Below are 17,759 nucleotides of genomic sequence, written 5' to 3' on the forward strand. Positions count from 1 at the left end.
GATGAACTCAGGAGTTTCCTGAGTTTTGTTCATGGAGGGCAACCTAAGGGGTGGGACATCAGGCTAGGTGCTGCAAGACCAAAAAATTTAAAAAAAGAAAAATAATCAGCAGGACAGTGCAGAAAAGCCACAATTTGAAAATTTTCCTGAGGGTCACATACTTAGTATCTTTCAGGTTAGTCTCTGGGAACCCCTGACTCAGATGTTGAATTCTTTTGAGGAATATGATTGATCCTTGTGCGGAGTCTTCCTCCTCTAAGACATGTTTCCAAAGGTTTTCTTTTTTTGTGGTGACTACTGGGCTCTGTGTTACACAAACAGAAGAATGACAAGGCAAGAGCAGACATGCTAACGTTTCAATGTATATGGTAGCTGTAAATGCTTGTATAAGCTCAAAACAAGTGGTAGTCTTACTGAGGAGGCCTCCAGCTCTAGAAGCAACTCAAGTATTTAGGTAGGGGAGGGGAAGGGGCTCTTACTGCTTGAATCTTCAGTAGACTTTTAAAGTTTATTTTCATAGTCTAAAGGCTTGGGAAGGTAATGATAATTTGTCGTATTCTTTAGAATACCACTGTCATTGTGGTCTTGTTATTTGCATGATCTGGTTCCCCTGTACCACAACCATAAAAAAATAGGAAATATTTCTGGATTGCCTACAGAGGGAAGAAGAACAGATGACTGAGGAGATGACTGCTATAGAGATTATAAGCCTCCATTTACACCCCTTCAAGTGCAAGTGACAACTGTAAACTGTACCTAAGAATTGAGCACACAACTGTGCCAGTTAATAGTTCACTCATGGAAAAAGATAAAGACGACTTTTGGTTTGCTGGTGCTCTCCTGCACTGAAACTTTCTGCTCATGTTTTCAAAGGCCTCTCATTCCTAGTTGCACACAGATTTACAAAATAAGAGATGTTAGCAACTTGTTCTCCAGTTTGCAGGGATGGCTGAAGCTTACTTAACTTCTGGTAAATTAGTGGAGAACATCTACCTTACTCCTTTGGTTCAAGCAGGTGTAATGGAGAATTCCCTTGTGCCAAAAGAAACTACCTGAGGAACAAACTAGGAGTCTTTCTCAGCAAACTTTCTGACTTCTAATTTAGATGTTATGAGGGGAAAAGCCACCAGTGAAATGGAGAAGCAAACAGATAAAAATCTCTGGAATGTCCTCTCTGCTCAGAGCTCAGGAAAACTCAATTAGGGAGACCTGGCGTGAGCCCCACACTCCCCCAAGACGCAAGGGACTCCTTGAGGGTGTGAGAGCTGCAGTCCCAACCAAAAACTTTCTTTTGTCTCTATTAATCTGGCAGAGCTGACAATGAACTTCTCAACTTCTGGGCAGGGAAAGCACATGTTGGGTCATGCACTCCTGTCACGCTGGATCACGGGGTACTGCCTGTGGCTGGAGGACTGTGTGACAACAAGAAAAGTGTTCTGGCATGGCTGAAGCACCCTTGCTAAAAGGCCTGTCAGTAGCAAGCATGACTGACTGACTGGCAGAGATCTGGCTTAACTAAGTAAACTCCATTTTTCGCCTCATCCCACAAGACAGGTGGGGCTGGTTGAGAAATCAAGGCTCAGGCTTCCCCAAGGCCCTGCCCTGCCTCCGTACAGGGAGGAGGAAACCCAGCTGCCTCTGTTGCAAACTGGGCACGGTCCAGGTTAAGCTGTGGGGTAACGTGAGGTCAAAGCCTGGTGTGATGATGGTCTGATGTTCACTGCATGCACTGTGCCAGGAATGGTCAGTGAGTCACACAGCTCTCAGGAAGGTGCCTGGTCCACGTGAAATAGAGACTCAAGAAATGCCACTTGCTTTTAGTGGAAGATCAGACAGCGAGGACATAAGGCAAAGTCACGCAGCTGCTGTGGAAACAAAGGGTATGCCAGGCAGCAGGTTTGCTATGAGCCAGCCAGCCAGGGAGGTTGCATCTGACCCGTGGTCTCTTTAAGAAATACAGCGCCGCTGTCTTCGGTGTTTTATCTCATTCTGATCATGGGTTATGCGAGGCACTCAGCCTATTGTTCTTGCCCCGAGATAAGTAACTAGCTACATGTAAACAAAGCAATTAAGCTCCATAAGGAACTGTTTGCCCTTCAAAGCCGAACTAAACATTGCATTTTGTTTTGGGAATCCAAATATGGTAAATTACTGACAGTTAACTATGACCATGGGATTGTTTCCTCCACAGAAAGTGCTCCAGGAACATGCAGCACACACTGGAAAATCACCTTTCCTTCTCTTTACTCTGACATTAACAATCTAAAGACCCTGCTGCACTCACTGCTAGCTGTCTTTTGCTGAGTATCACCTTAGCATAACTAATTTATGATAATTTATGAGAATTTTTATCACAATTTATGATAAGAATACAGAGAGAAGCTTCTTAGGCTGGCACAACTTGTTCTAAACCCCTGCTCTTCAGCTGTAAAACCACCGGGCTCCATCAGCACCCCTCCAGGAGAACAACTCTCAGTTGTTAACTCCTTAATGTATTTGGTAGTCAGACAATTCAGTAGGGAGCAGCACAGCACAGAAATACACACCAACTAATTTCTTTTCTTATTAGCTGTACTCCTGTTGCACCTAAAACCCCTAATCAACATTAGACTGTCAAACTGCTGAACAGAAGGGCAAGAAGAAAGAAGGAACAGCATATGAAGAAAGAATCTCATCCCAAATGTCTTCAAGACCAGAAGACTGAATACTTTAAACCCAACACACACAAATTAAAAAAACCCAACTTTCCCACTGCTACTATGTGTACATGTTCAGCTTTGTAGGCTGAACGTATATGTTCATAGAATCTAGTAATGCAGCATAGACAAGGTAAAAAATAACCACCAAAATAAAACCAGAAAGGAAACATTACTAAATCCATCTGGGGCTATTAAAAGCAAAAGTAAAAATGCATTCTAGCATAGCACCCATTATAATACTCACTTTTACATTTTAAATGTGCAGTTTATTCCTTTGCAAAGATTTAATAGATATCTCCAGTTACACACCTGCACTGCAGCTCTGCTGTGTCTGTCACTGTGGGACAGAAGCACCTGAGCTGAAGCATGCACAGGGCTGAAGGAGGAAAAGAAGGAGGACATAGTGGGGTATGTGCTGAGCACTGTGTCAGAGAGGTCCCAGCACACCAAGGGGAAGGACACAGCCTGGAAGAAGATGGCAGCTTTCTGTTCACAAAGGTCCCACTGGAAATCTGAGAGTTAAAACCACAGTCATGGTGGATCTTCTTATATCCATTAGTCACACTCTCCCAACAAACTCTGCTATGTGGTATCTCTGCTTACACTGCCACAGAAACATCCCAGCCTCCTGATGAAGTTACTAGATAAATTGTGAGTTTTGAAATACAGATAGACAAAGGTTAAGAAAACAAACTGTCTTACTATTTACTGTGGTGCTGCAACAGGCACGTCTCCACCTCTGATGAAGGGTGAAAAACACCATTTTGTGCAACAGAATGGCAAGCACAACTGTTGGGAGGCTGAAATGGCCTGTTATGGTGGTGTTATCCAACTGACATATAGCTGTGGGAGAATGGGACACAGGCTGGGCAGGTGCTCTTTCCAGTATATTAACAGAAGCAGTACAACTTACATAAAGAAAAAAAAAAACCAAAATACTTTAACTAATTTTATAAATTCTGCGTACCAAAATGGGAGGCAGGACCAGGATGAGAAAGAAAAATAGCCTTAAATTTCTTTCTGAGATTCACCCACCCTCATCAATACTACTGACCATCAGATTTTCACAACTTACCTTCTCTATTCCTTGCAAATACATACAGGCACACCTTCAAAACTGCCCATGTAAAATGGAGGCTCTCTGGGCATCTTTTGTAGGAGGCAACAGTGCCAGGAACACACAGAAAAACATTCAACTTTTTCTAAATCAAAAGTCCACATCAACTGCTGTCCCTCAGGTTTCTACTTTTTTGACTACTGAAGGGAATCCTTCATTCAGCACACAATAAAAGCTTGAAGTTGCTTCTTGAGATATACCTTAGGGTGGGATAAGTCGGAAAGGGATGCAGGCCTAGGGTAGAGCTTCTTTGGAGGCACATAGGGAGCCACAGAGTTTGGGACTTATCCTACAGAAAGATCAAGTTAACCCAGAAGAGGCAGAAAGCTGTGAAGGGCTGGACTCCAAAGCCAGAGGTGAGGGGACTAGACCTGGGACAGACTGTAGGACAGGTGTTGGTTCCTAGTCTCAGTGAAACTGCTGTCTAGGGAAAGATCCAATTCTTCTTACAGCCAACACAGAAACAAGATATGAGGTCTGCAGCTTTCTTATAACAGCGTAATTGCAGTATAGGAATTGTGATTGTGAAGGACTTGAAACTGGGAAGAAAAAGGAAACCTGCTTCTAGATCCATGCAGTGACTATGTATGCCAAAGCTCAAGCTTTCACCAAATGGGCACAATTACTTTAAGCAGGTTCTACTTGTCCTTTGGACAGCCCAGCATCTATCCTTTCCAATACAACATTTCAGAGGAAAAATATTGCAGGAGTGCAGGTCAAAATGCACTCTTTAAAATCTACAGAGTAGTACAAGCATTAGGTTTACCCTTATTCCTTACTTAAACATGGTGTTTCTCTGCCTCCTCTAACCTCTGTGCCTTATTTTATTCTTGGCTCCATTAATTGTGAGCTTGACTCTTTCTGTTCTGCCTTGAATTCTCTCTGGTTTTCTTCCTTTTCACTAAAACAGCCTTTCCTTCTTGCCTGCTATTTCTGCACAACAAAATAATAACATTAATCTGATTTCACATGTGTAGCACAGTTGCCTTAATTCTGTATTCCCCACATTTTTCCTCCCATTAATACTGCCCACAAGCCCTCTGGAACAAGGCCTGTGTTTATCAAAGCAGCTCCCAGAAGATCTTGACTGGCCCCTCAGTATGCCCCGGACAATGGCACTTAACAACACTGGCTGTGGAACTTCTTACAAAGCCACCACCCTAGTCCACCTCAGGATTTGAAATTTAGGCAAACACATTAATACTGTGTCATCCCCCAGTACAGTACCTGAGGCAATTTTCTTCAAGGTCACTTTGCCAACAACTTTTAAGGTGGTTGAAGAACTCTACCTCAGAAGCCAGGCAACAAAAAACCTTGTTGTTTCAGGGAAAACTTCCATGGTACAGAACAAAAGGCCTCTACCTTGCCTCCCTAAAAAACATAAGGCACAGTGCCTACCCTGCCCTTGCCTCTGCAGGTCAGAGGGCTTGGGAAGCACTTGCATCCCATGGTGTGGAGCATGGCAGTAACACCTAGAAAGATCATTCAAACAAGGCAGGACCTGGGCATCCTGTTTCTCATGGCACCATCCTCAAAATATACAACTGCTACCAAACATTACACTATAAATTTCCCACTGAACCCAAAACGCTCTTGACAAATATCCAAAAGAAAAAGAATAAAAATATTTATATCTTCAAACATGCTGACTGGGTAAACAAGATTGTAGCTGGGCTTTTGTTATATCCCGTTTCCCCATGTGCAGGCTGAAGCAGACATAAATGTTTACAGCAGACACTCATGGCCCATGGGCTACCCTTCCCACCTTTCTGCCTGGCAGGAGCAGAGCAAGGCCTGAACACGAGGATGGGGGCCTGCTTATGCTTAGAAGGTGATGACCCTTGAGCACACTGCAGATGCTGAGCTTCTCAGCCAGCTGAAATAAATCATTCCCACACTGTGTGTGAACACTGTGCATGGCTGCAGGTACAACTGTCAACTTTTCTTCAGGTCCTGAGTGCCTGATGGACCCTGTTTGTAGCTACAGAATAATGCCTTTCTGCATCCTCTATAAGTTATGATCCTTCATCATTTTTGTGGAGTCAATTTACTCTCAGATAAAAAAATTTAAATTAAAAAGAAAATCATGACCAAAAATGGTTCTTTCCAGCTCTCACTGCAAGCATTTCAAAGTCAATCTGTCCATTCCATTGCAACCAGTCACCTTCCCATTTACAACACCTGAGTGCTAGAATTCATTGTATCATTAATGTGACAAATCTAATAATCCATTACATTAATACTTATTACACTATGTTGCTTTTGGCCAAAACTATCATTCATACATAGAGGCATGTGCCTTTTATAACTCAACATCTTTGGAATATATTAGTTTTGGAATATATCAGTGTACTTTTTATACTGAAAAAGATCTTTAAGCCTACATATATCCTACCTACCTGTAATAACAGTCTTCAAAACTCTTCAAGATGACAACTGAAAATCTCTAACCTGTAAAAACCTTGCAACATTGCAATCCCATGCAGAAAGTAACTTCCGTCTTTAATGCTGGTAAGCAAACACAGGAAATAAACATCCAAATAAAGATACCTGAGGGACTTTTCCATTTAGCACCTAAAGAATACAGTGTTTTAAAGTAAGGAGAATTCAAATAGTTAAAAATAATTTTATGACAGAAGTTGAGCACAGAAGCTCCATTTCAGGTAAGCACCTGAATTCCTGACTTATCCTAGACTGAAGGTCTGACACATCCAGTCAGGTCTGATTTCCAATGACATCTCTGTATTTCCAGCCCAAGTATATACTGCTGTATCACTCTACAGTAAAGAGGGAAGATCCTTTTCAAAGTTTCTAACATCTGAAGTGCTTCTGAAATATGGATTTGCTACTCTAGTCAGAGCACCTCAGATGCACTTATTCTGCAACTTTCTTCTTATAAACCACACCATTAATAGGAGACAACTTGTAATCTACTGAACTGTCAGTAAGAGAACCAACAATAAAAATCAGTCAAGGGCTACTGTCTACCCAGTTTTTCTGGTTAATTCTTGTGGTTTTGTCATCACTGTGTTCTCTCCCCTTCCTCAGTGCCTGAGAGAACAGACACATAGAGTGTGTGCCTACTTAGCCATGCAAACACAGCAATGGCAGAGAATATACTTGAAAAGTGTCTGAATTATTATAGAGAGAAAAAAATGGATTCTTTTCCTTTTGGTTAGTCACAGTCATTACTTGTAACAGGAATATGCAAAAAACATTAAAGTGGATGTATGAACTCTTACTTGATGATATGCTGTAGTCCATTTCATCTGAGGAAATGCTGTTACAGGGAATACTAGTGAGAGCATTTTGATATGGGCCACAGAACTGGCTAACACCAGTTTCATTGCTTAGTGTAGCATATTTTTCCTATTATGTAATGCTTATTGGAGGTATTATAATGATACATAGCTGAAAGCCATCAGTAAAAGCTTTCACAAGGGACCATGCAGAGAAAACTGATACAATGATAAAGAGACAGCGCTTGATTGTTTTTCCTTATACTCTTTTGTACCTTTTGGTGGCTGTTAAATCAGTATGTTCTGATCAGATCTCTTAACCTCACCTACCACCTTTATGAAACCATTTGTCAGACCAAATTTAGAAAACAGCTGCTGGGAGAAGGCTGCTGTATCATCACTTGTGGAAGGTCACTAAATAAGGAGGCAGCAGGAGGGAGGTCTCTGTCAGGTCACTTCACATCATTACAAGCTGTACAAGCTCCGTCTTTTCCAGGATGATTTCTTTCAGCACATGCAGATGCCAAACTGGTTAGAAAACAGACTAACTAGCTGGGGCAATTAGAGGGAAACCTTTCAAAATATGAAACCATATTAGGTGTCCTTTTATTGACTATGCCTAATTTAAAGTTTATATGTCATCAGGGCAGACTTGCAGAAATCCTCATGAACGCAGTGTAATCAAGCTTTTATTAAAACTAGGCAGACATTTTCACCACCAAAGACAGAATTTCATTAGGAACCTTTCTCTGGTTACTTTGTTGAACTTTCTACATTTACAGAACCCTGTCAAAATTACCTCTTAGAGATTTAAGACTGAATTAACTGATACATTCCAGGGCTCTATTTATCACCAAGAAAAAGTACACTAATTTGGATAGTTTAGGGTATTCAGATCTTATGTCTTTTTCTTTTGAGAAACTTTAACTGTGCTGGTGAGAAGCAGAAGAAAAAGAACTGCTTCCAGTCTCGACCTCAGATATTAAACATTTAATTATTAAAAGGAATAAAATGCAAAGCAAATGAAAGTTCAGAAAGTAAACAGTTTAATGTCTCAAAATCCTTCTGTCACCAATAGACCACAGAGGTCTAAGAATCCACAGCAAGTGGAATTTAATACAATAAACAGGGTGGAATCATTATTAAAATTTCATGTGAAATTAAATGACTGAGCACTACTTCAAAGCATCTGGCTATACAGTTACTCCACCAGTTTATTCATAATCCTATGTCTTGACCAAATACTCTGAAGTCAATACAATATAATTATGAAATGCTGAATTGCATGCAAAAGTCTGCCTATAAGTTCTTTGAAATACCACAGTGAAAGGATGTATATTCTAACCTCACTGGGTAAAACATAATTTTGGAACCCCCCTATAATTCCAGGATGAAATCACCCCAGTTGGTCTAAAAATGCAGTATTTTAAAATCAAATATTTTGGGAAAAAATACTTGCATCTTACAAGGAGAGAGTGAAAGGCATCTCAAGTATGTTTATCCTTAAAAACAAGATTGTAACCTAACGAAGAAAATCTGCCAGCTGCTTACAGCAAAGAAAGCATTCAGTTACAAGTCCCAGTCCATGCTGGCATCTGGTCTCTCTTGACAGCGCAGACGCAGACAGAGAGCACAAGGTGTAGGATGAAATAATGCCACAGTGTCCCATACAGTGGAAAAGGGATAAGACCTAGAACTATTTGCTGATAATAAGCCCATTAACTCATTGCTTCCAGATGATTCCTCCCCTTTGTTTGGTTCTTTGGTGCCTTTCGGGCCACTAGAAAGGCAAGTTCCTTCAAGCAGAGATCTCAGTAAGGTCATGCCAAACATCAAAGGCACCAACAAAGATGACACACAAACAAATATGTGAAGGACATAAAAGAAGGCGAGTCTGGAGCAGCTGTCAGAATAAAGGAAGCAAGACTGAGGCTGGGCACACAATAAGAGATCAGAGAAAGAAATGCTGGCAGATTAGCATCAAGCTGAGCAGTGAAAGCAAAAAAGAAAATTGGTCATTGCTCTCCCCTGGAGCAGAAAAGCAGTCAAGCTAGGAGGAAGAACTTGGTGAAAGAACACAACTGTCACTATATCATTAGTCTTGCCAAACCTTAAAGTCCTTTAAAACAGGCAAAATCAATGTCTAAGACAACAAATGAAGAGGAAGCACACTCCATTTATCTGACAGCCAATACTGAGAAAGCATGCAGGATGAAATGACAGAATTTTGTCCTTGTATGAATGCAATCGGAGAAGCTGGAAAGGAGGAAAAAGCTGAAGATGTTGCAAGCATAAGGGAAGAGAATACAGAGCTCCTATTGCATGTAGGCAAGTAACACAAATCCAAAGACATGTCTAGACACACTGCAATAGCTCTTTGAGGGTCAGGTATGGGAGCAGCCCAGCTGTGAGTACAGAACATAAAGCAGTTTATTGGCTCATATACCAACCCTGTTAGTAATCGAGCTGGTGAGAGCGACTCTTCAAAGTAGCAAAAATGTGGCATAAGAGTATGGGGAACTTAATGCTGTGACCCTCCATTCTTATGTGAGTTTTTTGAAAACAGCTTCCAGTTGGGAAGAATTTGGAAACTACATCTCTTGGATTCAGTCCTTTAAGTTGGACAACAGTAGTTTTAGCTGCAAAGGATTCTGGAGTTGCTGAAAACAAGGAAAACAGCAACTCGGAGCTACAAAATCATTCACTGATTTTCTAATCTGTCAGTCAGAAACAAATTAGAACTCAGCCCTCCAACCCAAAATCCTTGTCATGGTTACTGCAACCTCTATTTTTAGTAGGGTAAAAACTATATCCATATGACAATAAGTCAAGACTGATTTGAAGTCAAATTAGTACCATAATGAATTCTGGATTAAAGAACTTGAGCTGAAGCTGGACATGCTCCAGTGAGTGGCTTTCCATGCACCCAAACCCACAGTGTTAGGCATCATACAGCTGCTTGGAGGACTGAGTGAACAGACAGAAGAGATGACTTCAGGACTCAAGTACAAGACCAAATCTTTTCATAACAGTAACTACTTCAACAAATTCAGGATGGAAATTAACTCCAACAAAGCCATGAAATAGCCATATTTATATGAAGGCCCTGATTAATGTCTTACCACGTGCAAGTGCTTTAATAAAGTCAGGAATTGAGCATGTGGACCTTCACATTTATGTGAAAGTCACAGTAAACTATGACTGTGTATAAAATGGAGTTTGCATCCCATCTGCCCTACAAACTAAAACAATGTGGTCAGCCAGTACTGATTTTTGCTGTGCTTGTAGTTTATGTAAATCCAATCTACCTCAAGACTGAGAAGAGATCAAATCCAGCTGAAGATTTTGAAGAGGAAAGAGTATTGGATGTAGACAGGAGAACTAAAGATCCTCATACAATAGAGATACAACTTGTGCCATGGAATCCCGGAGAGAATTGATCAGGCTGCCTAAGGCTTTTGGGCATGAGCAGCATTTTCATGAACACTTTGCCCACACTCTAAGCTGTTACATAGACATCCTCAGAGCTATTGGAAGACAAAACTGATGGAAGGATGAATCATGGCTCCGTATGGGCAGTGTCACAGAGCTGGTAGAAGGCTGAACCATGACCTCAATTTCACCCTCAACTCCTCTCCAACCTATGTACCTTAACAAAAAGGCAAAACCCTACATTGGAAGCGCAGGCAATACTTCAACAGATGCTCATACCATGGTCTGAGATACATCTGTTCTGCGAGCAAGAAAGGGAGGGAATGAAATAATCAGCCTTAGGGCACACTCCAGTATTTCTTCCATGACTTTTGTACAAGAAGTCTTGAAACTTGCCATTGTCTCAAGACTCCAGGCAGTTTCCATCATTTAAAAAGGAAAAAAAACAAAAACCGCAGTCCATGATGAGAATTATTTGGATCCATAGGTGTTTGTGTTTTAACATATAATTAAAATGTTGGACTAAAGTGAATTTAAAAAACGTTCTGTGAATATTGTGGTGCATAGGCAAGTATGAAATATATTGGTAAGTCTTATTTCCCAATGTAAAAGCTTGATCTGCATAGGAATTCAGTCTCCAAATCTGAATATTTCAGAAATCTATTCAATTATATAAGTCAGACATTCTATTCTTTTCTGTTATGGGGTCTAAAAAAGTATCAGTCAATTTTTGTGCTGTTCTACCTTGTGACAACTCCACACTGTGGAATGTTAGAAATGAGGCAACTGAGGTCAGGAGCAGTCCTTGTAGTTTAACTCTGTAGTCATTTAGACTGAAAGAATATTTATTTTCAGCTCCTACACAGACATTCATAGAAGCTTTTAAGAGGGATCAAAATGTCCCATTAGCATTCCCCTGAGTTGCTACAATACAATTAAAGCCGAAAGTCATTAAAATTTGGTGTGAAGAAGTAGACTTTTTGTAATTTGAATTGTTTCCTAATTAGAGAAGAGACTATGGGCATGTGTGGCTTAAAAAATTACATAACAAAAATAGCATTAATTTTAACAATTTTCTAAATGAAGATGTAAACAATTAGCCTAAATACTGCCCCAAATATTATCATGTCCAATTAAAAAAAAGCTTTTAAAAGCACTTAAAGGCAGTTATAGTAGGAAAGCCATAAAATCCTATTTTAGTAAAATAAAATCCTTAACAAGTCTAATCTGAACCAGGTGCATGAAACATCATTCCTAGAATGTCTTTATTCTGTGGGTTTATATAAAAAAAGAGATGAGACCAAATCTGCACCTAAATTCAACAAAGTATTTCTCTAAAAATACAAGGGCTGAATTAATGGTAGACCATGTGGACAGGTCAACTGATTTTGTCACAATATATTGCTCAAATCATCAAACTCAGCTTTTCAGAACCCTGTCCACCAAATATACTGTTTTCTTTGTCCCTCCCAATTTTTGCCAAATACTGATGTGTGAGAGTAGGACAGGGCAAGCAAGATAAAGATCCTTGAGATGGGTGGCTCCAGTCACATGCCATTCTGTTTTCTCCAACTGCACAATAGACTTCAATTTTTAAAATTTTATTTAATATATCACCCATTATTTGGTGTATATATAGAGCTATATATATGTATAAATATATAAAATATGCATTATTAGTAAACATTATGTCCTCATATACAGTTTCCCAGTTTGCCTCAAATTCTCCCAGCATACATCTCCTTGTGCTTGCTGTGCTTCCATGCCCAGTTCCACCAAGCTGTGTATTGTAAGCCAGAAATTTTCTTTCTCTTGTGCTCAAGGACTTCTGTGTTTCTCCCCTCTGTTCCTGCATCTTTACCAATTTTTCTTTAGCAATAAAAATTTACAGACTTTTCTCCTCTTTTTCTACCCACAGAGTAAAGAGATTCCTTCACTTATTATGTGCCAGAGCAAACAACACAAAATTAAAGGACTAGGTGTTCTGCTTCTGGCATAAATGACAGCCCAACTATTGGGACCTTTGCATCTTCTCTAGAAGGAAGTTCTGTAGGCCTTAGTTATTTTTTTAGGTTTTGTTTTTTCAGACTGAGACAAAGAAAAATCTATAGTTCTGTAGCCCACCAGCATTGTCAGGGTAGTCAGTCAGCTTGCTCCTAGGGACAACAACAGCCAACAACAGCTAGGACAAGCAATAACTAGTGACAACTCATCACCAAGCAATGAAAGTACAAATAAAAGTAGAGACTGACAAAGTTTAGAGTTTGGAAGAGTAAAAAAAGCAAAGCAGGAAACATAAATGTGGAATGGAGGACCCCAGCTTAAGGGAAAGAGAGACAAGTGACAACACGAAGCTATGCAGCCCATGGAAGACCACCAAGTCCGGGATTAAATCCCACAAAAAACTTCCAGAACACACTCAGGTTTGTTCTGAAAAACTGATGTGTATATGGGAATTATGAATATCAATAAATATCTTATTGAAGCAGCTGTTTATTTGATTCAAAGATCAGGAAATACAGGAATCAAATTCCAGCCAACAGAAATGTCACACTTCTCCAGCCCAAAGAACATTGCAATCTTAAAAAACCCCACATTGGGCTGAAGTGCCTGATTTAATTCTAAATATCTGAAGAGGGAAAAAAAACCCAAAAAAACAGGGCCAGTGCAGCAGTTGGGGTTGGAAAGCAAAGCAGAGCAGTGACAGTTTTGTTCTAGTTTTAGATGTGCAGTACACAGAATCAGCTGAAAATAGCCAGGCAATGATGCCTGTTGCATTCTGGAGATTAGGATCAGGCAAAGGCTTTATGCTGGCTGCCAGCACTTGAATAGTTTTGAGACATTTCAGAAGACTACGTGATTCCAAAAGACCTTTTTTGTTTTTAAACTAGAGAGTGCTTTTAATAGATGTTGAGTACAGTCAGGCCTTGTTTGAGAAAAGCTCTGCTTATCTCAAAATAAGCAGGATCCAGACAAAATGCTACATTGGGTCACTGCCTCCTAACGAGATCTTGACATAGGAGCTCTTCCCATTGTGTTGAATAAATGCAACTTGAAGGTGAAGGCAGAACAACCTAACTGGTAGCAAAAGATGTCAGCTGAATAGTCAGGGCAAGGGCAGTACTGGATGGACAGTAACTCCAGGACAAAAGCAGTGCCTGAAAAGCTTGCTCCTGGATTTCAAGCTGTGAATATCATCTGCCCTCAGCAACTGCAGCTCGGACCACAAGTGATGAGGGAATTACTGTTAGCTCTCCCTCACCTAAGCAGGCTCCTCATCACGTACAAGAGAACAGTCACAAGCACTAAGGGAAATGTGCTCATGTTTTGGCCAACAGGGCACGAGGTCAACAAGAGATAATTGGTGTGTTTTAAAAAAACCTGCACAATTCCTCCATTCTTTGTGTGAGCAGTGACAACTGGATGGCTACTGGATTCCAACCTGAATTGAACCAAAGCATCTGGAAAACTGTAACTCAACAAAACACAACACTTACTCCACTTTTGACACACAGTAGTCAACAGCTACAGAAATAATTTTTTCCCCCTTTTTTCCCAAGAACTGGAAATAGTGACTCACTAGCGCTGCATCCTACAAATTCTACCCCCTGCAAGGAAGTTTAATGTTCACAGCCACTCCCATCACACTACAGTCAGTTGAAAAAGCTTTAGTTTTTACAGGAAACTTGTGATTTTCAGAGTATTTTCTCCTCACACTGAAGGAAGCTCTTTAAATCTCTCTCCTTTATTACATGCTCCAGTACACCAAGCAGCCTGAAGACAGGGAAATGGATTAGATAAATAGAAATATTTTTGTTATGACCTAATTTAAGGATCTTAAAAATAATACAATAACTTCAAAAACTGAAAGGCATCAAAAGGCTTAAAAATATTGCAGGGACATGAGAGTGCAATATATCTGGCAAGTATTGATAGAGTAACCTTTAACTTGAATGAGAAACAGGAGGCATTCAGAGACACATGGTTACCATTCACATAAATTTATTACCAGGGCATTTCTGTTACTGTAATACTCTTTATACCAGGAGCCATATGCAATGGCTCAGCCTTTTATGTGCAATGTCCGTTTATGTCATGTTGGTGAAAATTAAAGAAAGGTTTGAATTTGGAATTTGCTGCCTGCCAGTACAATGTAAAAGATCAAGGTAGTACAGCTTCTGCTCTTTGTAAAAGAAATCAACAGCCCTAGGAGAAAGCAATCTTGCAGTTTTACAAAATTCACAGTTAACAATAGAGGAGATGGCTATGACACAAAATTATACTTGCCCCATAATACATGCAATTAACATCAGTCTAGTACACTTCAAATTGCACCTTTAATAAAACTGCCTAATGTTTCTATCAAACTAATGAATGGACTGATTCCTCGATTACCTTAAAAATTCATTTGTGCATTTGCACTAGCACTGAAACTTCATTAGCATTACTGCTTGTTCTACAGAATACCTTTAGGAAACCACTTTCTACCTCACCATCTATGGTTTTCCAAGCAAATGCACACTGCCATCTCTACTGCAACTCCCTCATTAATTAATTATACAGTTTATATTATTTTCCATAATGCATTCCTCCTTCTTAAGAAGCACTTAAGACATCACAGCAGCCTGAGTAAAAACCTCCAAATTATAAATAGTAAGAACTTCTCCTTATCAGGCAGTAAGTGTCTAGGACCCAAATAAGGTGAAGTAATTTGTAAACTGGAGAAATAATGAGTCGTTAGAAAAATTATTCCAAATCTTATCACAAACTGCTTTTCCAATGGGTGTCTGCCTCCACCTGCACACCAAATTCACATCAGGAAGATACAATGGGAAGAGCAACTCAGCCACATGCTGCTCACTACCAAGTTCTTTGATTCTCATGTATGATGCCTGACCTCCTCAAATCTCTCCTCCGTTCGTTGCATTTATGGCTTCTCTTCAAGTAGTTTACTTTAAGAGAAGAACAATACTATGCCCAAATCCACTCCACTGCCCCAACTCTAACCTGCATTTGTGTTTCCTCTTACTGCTCCTTTAAGTTCCACTGCATGTGTCTGTATCTTACTGTCATGTCCTGTACTCCTTGTCATCTCTCTGAGCTTATTTGCACAGTCCAATACTGCACTGTAAAGCCCTGAACTTATGCTCAGTTGGCTGCTGAGAGAAATGCCTTCCCTTTTTGTATGATACAACATGCCAGCGGGGTTCTTTACAATAAAGCAGGGACAGAGGACTTGCAACCAAGTGGAGCTCCACAGGACACCTGGCACAGTGGACAGTGCCCCGCCCAACACCTCTGAGAACTCCAACCTGACACAGTCACAAGAAAAATACGTGTTATAATGGCTCCTTCCCTTTTTTTTTTTTACCACAATGCAGCTGGAGACAAAATCAGCAAGGCTACAGCCAAGGATAAATCTAAACAAAACTCTTCTCATAGGTAAAGGGAGATAGGCTTATTAAGAAATATTGTATCCTGTGAATTCATGAAACCTCAAAAGCAAAAGGACATTGTTGCTCCAAAGAAAATCAAAGTGTCTTCATGCAATACATTTCCTCCCCTAGTTTCCCTGACAATTGCTTCATCAAGACTGTCCCTTTTCCAACATCTTTCTACTAAAATGTTTTCTTTGGAGAATAATAGAGCATTGTACAGATGGAACAGCTTGTTTTGCATCTTTCTTAGCTAAAAAAAACCCCAAACCAAACAACAAATGCAAAAGCCACCCCAAAGCCACAAAAAATAAAGATTTTTTTACTTAGAAAAAGCATTCCTAATGTAAGAAGAAAAAAAAATACCCCACGCACACAGCAGAAAGATTGGTGATTGTCTCACTCTGCTGGAATGCTTTACAAAATCCCTTATATCCCCATATGGAATAAAAAGTCCCAGCAGCTCTTGACACTTCACCTATATTTTACAAATACCTCAGCTGAGAGGTCATGTAAATTTTGCTCTCAGTTCTTCAGTGTGCTTAGCTATATCTATAGCATTTTTAAGGTAAATTTCAGAACACAAGTTCCATTTAACCAACACAGAAGATCATAGTGGAAAGAAAAGAGGAAAGGAGAGAATTATGGTTATCATCAATAACATTTTATAATTTCCCACTTGATTTACACATTAAATTCCATGAAATTTCAATGGGATTGATAGTAAGACCACTGTGACCTAGATACTGTTCACCCAATGAACACACACCATTTTACTCCGCCACAGAAGTGACAGGTTTCCCACCAGGGTTTTACCATACTGAAATGGAATACTGGCCACAGACAGTGCCTCTCACAATGCGTGAAAAGTGTAGGGGACACAGCATTATCTAAATCACTGGGTGTGATTTGTGATGTCACACAAACCACATTTGTGATTTGTGTGACATCACAAATGCACATAATTGTTCATCTTACCTGTTAACTTGGGGGATTTCACAGCTACAGTTCAATTCCTGTTCAAGGCCACAAAACAGGAAACAAACTTTTTTGCAAGTCAAGGCAGTTGCAGAATTTTAAGGGCCTATTGTCTCAATAAATACAATCATCTGAAATTGATAAGTGAATTATTAAAATGAAATGTTCTTCCCAGCTTTGTACACTCATAGAGATGGCTGCTTTCATCCTCAGCAGCACTTGAGCAGCTCAGTGAGAACTTCAGGAAGCTACAATGCTGCCAATTAAGACATTGGTACCTCAAACCTTCAACAACAGCTGAAGCACAGTGCAGGCTGGTGCAGGGTAGTAAAATTGCACAAGAGATTAAGGATGTGTCATTTGGGTAGGGCAATGTAACAATTTCACACCACTTGTAACCAATCTCTTGCTGCTCCTGCTGTGCAATTAATGCCATTCACGCATTAACAAAGGAAAAAACCAAAAATCCTCAAGGCTTCTCTGCTTTTCCTAAAGTGAGTACCCTGTTGCTCTGTTATTATAGAGACATTTCTATTGGTATGGATGACAGATTGAGGGTTTATAAATTACTAATTCCCAAAAGCTGCTTTAAAGCTTCCATTTCACAGATTTTCTAAACTCAAGTTCCATATTAGAAGAGGGGATTAGTGTCACTGTTATAGAGATTACTGCACATTAGTATAAGACTTACAGAATTTTGAGTCAGTGCCATCAAAGCAGAGCACTGTGCTGTATGGAAAACTGTTACTGCTCTTATAATAGCTCATAATATGTTCAGAAATGCAACAAATCTGAAAAAAAGAAGTCTCAGCTCTAATTCATTATGTTCACATACTTAAAATAATGCATGCAGTGCTTT

General features: G+C 39.9%; 2 protein-coding genes across 3 annotated transcripts in view; one reads left to right on the plus strand and one right to left on the minus strand.

The window, feature by feature from the left end:
- The window catches only part of CMSS1 (cms1 ribosomal small subunit homolog), a 220,513-nt gene that overhangs the window by 73,655 nt on the left and 129,099 nt on the right, over window positions 1-17,759 (minus strand). The gene's annotated exons all lie outside the window — the stretch shown is intronic.
- FILIP1L (filamin A interacting protein 1 like) overlaps window positions 1-17,759 on the plus strand; it is a 129,286-nt gene that overhangs the window by 736 nt on the left and 110,791 nt on the right. The gene's annotated exons all lie outside the window — the stretch shown is intronic.

Source organism: Serinus canaria, chromosome 1 (genome assembly GCF_022539315.1).
Source record: "Serinus canaria isolate serCan28SL12 chromosome 1, serCan2020, whole genome shotgun sequence".
In the NCBI taxonomy this organism is placed as follows: Eukaryota; Metazoa; Chordata; class Aves; order Passeriformes; family Fringillidae; genus Serinus; species Serinus canaria.